This window comes from Theropithecus gelada, chromosome 14 (assembly GCF_003255815.1).
Source record: "Theropithecus gelada isolate Dixy chromosome 14, Tgel_1.0, whole genome shotgun sequence".
NCBI classification, from domain to species: Eukaryota; Metazoa; Chordata; class Mammalia; order Primates; family Cercopithecidae; genus Theropithecus; species Theropithecus gelada.
In genome coordinates, this window is record NC_037682.1 from 63922012 (window position 1) to 63927054 (window position 5043).

Here is a 5043-nt window from a genome sequence, read left to right on the forward strand (position 1 = left end):
AAAATCTGTCCAGAGAGAAATAAAAAAGCTTGCCTTGCTCACTTAGTGAGATAGGAGGGAAAAACCTTCTAGGAATTCAAAACAGGCTGGGTGAAGTAGTTCATGCCAGTAATCCCAGCACACTGGGAGGCTGAGGTGGGTTGATTGCTCGAGCCCAGGAGTTTGAGACCAGCCTGGGCAACATGGCAAAACCCTGTCTCTACAAAAAATATAAAAATTTGCTGGGTATGGTGGTGTGCACCTGTAGTCCCAGCTACTTGGTAGGCTGAGGTGGGCGGATTGCTTGAGCCCAGGAGGCAGAGGTTGCAGTAAGCCAAGATCCTGCAACGGCACTCCAGCCTGAGCAACAAAGCCAGACAGATCCTATCTCAAAAAATAAAATAAAATAAAATTCTAGAAAGCAGAAATTAATCTGTAGTGAAAAACAAACAAACAAACAATCAATCAGTGGTTCCTGGTATCAGAGTGAAAGGAAAAATGGACTGTAAAGTATGAGAGACAGGCGCAGTGGCTCATGCCTGTAATCCCAGCACTTTGGGAGGCCGAGGAGGGCGGATTACCTGAGGTTGGGAGTTCAAGACCAGCATGACCAACATGGTGAAACCCCGTAGCTACTAAAAATACAGAATTAGGTGGGCATGATGGCACATGCCTGTAATCCCAGCTACTCAGGAGACTGAGGCAGCAGAATCGCTTGAACCTGGGAAGCAGAGGTTGCAGGGAGCTGAGATTGCATCACTGCACTCCAGCCTGGGGAACAAGAACAAAACTCCATCTTTAAAAAAAAAAAAAAAAAGGCCGGGTGCGGTGGCTCAAGCCTGTAATCCCAGCACTTTGGGAGGCCGAGACGGGTGGATCACGAGGTCAGGAGATCGAGACCATCCTGGCTAACACGGTGAAACCCCGTCGCTACTAAAAAAAAAAAAAAAATACAAAAACTAGCCGGGCGAGGTGGCGGGCGCCTGTAGTACCAGCTACTCGGGAGGCTGAGGCAGGAGAATGGCGTAAACCCGGGAGGCAGAGCTTGCAGTGAGCTGAGATCCGGCCACTGCACTCCAGCCTGGGCGACAGAGCGAGACTCCGTCTCAAAAAAAAAAAAGCACAAGAAATTTTTTGGGGGTGAGAGAAATCCTCTGTATCTCAATTATGGCTTCTGTTTACAGGTGTAGACATCTGCCAAAACTCAACTTTCTTTAAAATTATTACAGACACAAAATTGAAAACATGAGACAAAAACAAGATCATGAAAAACAAGCAGATTTGAAAATGAATCAAAGAGCACTTCCAATAAATGAAAAAGTTAGCTAATAAAAATAAGAATTCAAAAAACAAATCAAACCTAGCTGAAGAGTTAACTAGTAAACTAGAAGATAGATATAAGGAAATTATCCACAAGTTAACACAGAAAAATAGAAATGGAAATTATGAAAGAAGGAATAAGATGTGGACGACAGAATGAGGAAGTTCAACATAAGTTAAGCATGAGATCTGAGAGAGGTAAAGAGGTAATGATTGGGAATTTTTACACAATTAGTGAAAATATATGAAATTTCAGATTAAGGAATTACTATATGCCCCCAGTATATAGTGATTTAAGAAAATTAAATTCACGCCATGTAATGGAAGTACAGAACACAAATGATAGCAAAGAGGATCTTAAAAACAACCAGAAAGAAAGACAGTTACCTACAATTAAATAAGTTAACCTGTTAAGCACAGTTCTCAGGAGTAACAACAAAAAGCCAGAATTTCAATGAAAAAACAGTTTCAGTTTTTTATTTATTTATTTATTTTTGAGGTGGATTCTCGCTCTGTCGCCCAGGCTGGAGTGCAGTGGCGTGATCTCAGCTCACTGCAAGCTCCACCTCCCAGGTTCACGTCATTCTCCTGCCTCAGCCTCCCAAGTAGCTGGGACTACAGGCGATCGCCACCACGCCCGGCTAATTTTTTTGTATTTTTAGTAGAGACGGGGTTTCACCATGTTAGCCAGGATGGTCTCGATCTCCTGACCTTGTGATCCACCCCCCTGGCCTCCCAAAATGCTGGGATTACCGGCGTGAGCCACCGCGCCCGGTTGAAAAAACACTTTCAAAGTGCTAAGAGGCAATAATTGGAAGCCTAGTACCCAGCTAAACTACCAATCCAGACTGAAAGTGAGCTGGGCAGGAGAATGGGGTGAAGCCGGGAGGCGGAGCTTGCAGTGAGCTGAGATCGCGCCACTGCACTCCAGCCTGGGCGACAGAGCGAGACTCCGTCTCAAAAAAAGACTGAAAGTGAAATAAAGATTTTTTAAATGAAGACAGTGTTTACCACTAACAGATTCCCACTGAAGCAAACATCTGGGGGATGTATATATCTATGCAATAAAAAAGGAAGGAATAAAATGCAGGGAAGAACGGTGAAAAAGTCAACAGCAGACATACATGGGTAAAACAAAATAATCACTAACAATACAAAATAATATACATATTTTAATTGAGTTGGGGTCTCACTATGTTGCCCAGGCTAGCTAAGAACTCCTAGGCTCAAGCAATCCTCCTGCCTCAGCCTCCAGAGTAGTTGGGATGACAGGGCAAGCCACCATGCCCAGCTACAAAATAATAATTATTAATTAAAACTGTTCAACAAAGAGATGGATTGACTTTGGGAATGATCTCATTCTAGAAAGTACTCACTTTGAGTCTGGACAACACCTTTTGTATGTTTAGTGTACACTGGGTAAGAGGCTGAATTAAATGACCACACCATATATTAGGTTAATGCACAAGTAACTGCGGTTTTTGCCATTACTTTCAACAGCAACAACTGCAATTACTTTTGCACCAACCTAATATCTTCTGATCATAGTTTTATCAATTAAACACAGCTGTCCAAACAGCCGCTGATCAGCTCTGTTCAGCTACCCGAGCAGCGCTATGCCCTCATCCTAACAGTTCTAGAATTCAGTCTTATTTCAAGGCATTCTTCCCACTTCCATGTTCCACATGTGAAAAAATAATTCTATGTTTCTTAATTAGCTTTCAGGTAAGATCTTTAAGCTTTTGGAATGTACAGCTTTTCGCTTTGAACTAAAAGCTTAGACATTACAATTAGTCATCCCTTGCTTGAACTTAGGCTAAGAAAATAGTACTTTGGAAGCTTTTACAAAGAAGTATGTGGTTCTTCCTCTAAAGAAGAAAATATCACACAGAAAGAGGGAGAGAAGAAACATACACCCATCTGTGCTGACAGAAAGCACCTTACATGATCCTCACGTTCGCCCCAGATTCTCATATATTCACAGCAGTAAAGAGAGGCCCAACTCCCTCGCCATTAAAGCTTTAACGACCAGACAACCCAGAAGTTTGGAAACATAGAACCAGGCAACAGATACTAGAGAGAGGGAACTATGTATTAAAGCAAGAAAATATCATCACGTTTTCAAGAGGGAGTGCCATTCCAGAAAAGAGGACAGCTTAATACTGAGGTTCAAATGCCACTAAATGAAAACGGGAAAGCGAAGTTCCTGTGCCCTTTCAGCCCAAGAAATTATTCCAAAGCATACATTTATTCCCATTACATGTCGCAAATCCTGCCTGGCCATTAGGATGCAGTGACGAAAAAGTCTCTCATTATCTAGAAGGGCAGACAAACTCGCATAGACTCTTAAAATACGAGATGACAGGCCGGGCGTGGTGGCTCACGCCTGTAATTCAAGCACTTTGGGAGGCCGAGGCGGGCGGACCACGACGTCAGGAGTTCAAGACCAGCCTGGCCAAGACGGTGGAATCCCGTCTCTATTAACAATACAAAAATTGGGCCGGGCGCAGTGGCTCACGCCTGTAATCCCAGCACTTTGGGAGGCCGAGGCGGGCGGATCACAAGGTCAGGAGATCGAGACCACGGTGAAACCCCGTCTCTACTAAAAAATACACAAAAAATTAGCCGGGCGTGGTGGCGGGCGCCTGTAGTCCCAGCTACTCAGGAGGCTGAGGCAGGAGAATGGTGTGAACCCGGGAGGCGGAGCTTGCAGTGAGCCGAGATCGCGCCACTGCACTCCAGCCTGGGGGATAGAGCGAGACTCTGTCTCAAAAAAAAAAAAAAAAAAAATACAAAAATTGGTCGGGCGTGGTGGCGGGCGCCTGTAATCCCAGCTACTTGGGAGGTTAAGGCAGGGAACTGCTTGAACCCGGGAGGCACATCTTGCAGTGAACCGAGATCGTGCCACTGCACTCCAGCCTGGGAGACAGGGTGAGACTCCGTCTCAAAAAACAAAACAAAACAAAACAAAAAAAACTAACAGATGACAAGCGCTAACTCAGAGGTAAGCCAAAGAGAGTACCCATAGGCGGCAGCATTAACCCAGTGGGCTCCCGCCCACCCACAATCTTCACACAGTCACCCCACTTATAGTCATAAATTTGTACTCTCCGAGGTGCGTGTATGAAACATGTTATCTGTGAGAGTCCGTGGATGAAAAAAACAAACAAAAACAAACAAAAAAATTATTAAAAAAAAAAAAGAAAAAGACATACCTGTTTTGACCAGGGCAACCACCCCCAGGAAGTAGGTAAGGCAGGTAAGGTCACTGTTTACATATCTGAAAAGTGACGCTCAAAATACACTGACCAGTCCAAGACAACGCGCGCCCCCACACAGCACCTTCCCCGTCCCCATTTATGCCCAACCCGCAAAACCCCAAGTAGAGCCAACCTCGCACTGGCTACGTAAACCAGGCCAAGCTAAACATTACAAACCTCAGGCTCCCCATCTTTAAAGTATAACAAGTGGTTAGGAGATTAAAAAGATAAACATTTGGCAGGTCATTGTGGACGGTGTAGCTCAGAAAATGCTGACTACTGCTATTGTTACCGATAAAAGACGAAGATTTTCCAAGACCCGACCCTTCGCTTACAAGCTTTTAAGGAACTTGCCCTACCCCCGACCCCCGTCACCTTCAGACTTAATTCCACAGACACGCCCCCAAACAGACCCTCCCCTTTAAGGCACCCCCGGCTCCTCCCCCTCAGGCGCCTCTCCTCGGAAACCTTACCCCGCTAGATT

At 44.9% G+C, this 5043-nt stretch overlaps 1 protein-coding gene across 2 annotated transcripts in view; it reads right to left on the reverse strand.

The window, feature by feature from the left end:
• Positions 1-5043, reverse strand: part of NUMA1 (nuclear mitotic apparatus protein 1) — an 81191-nt gene that overhangs the window by 75773 nt on the left and 375 nt on the right. The gene's annotated exons all lie outside the window — the stretch shown is intronic.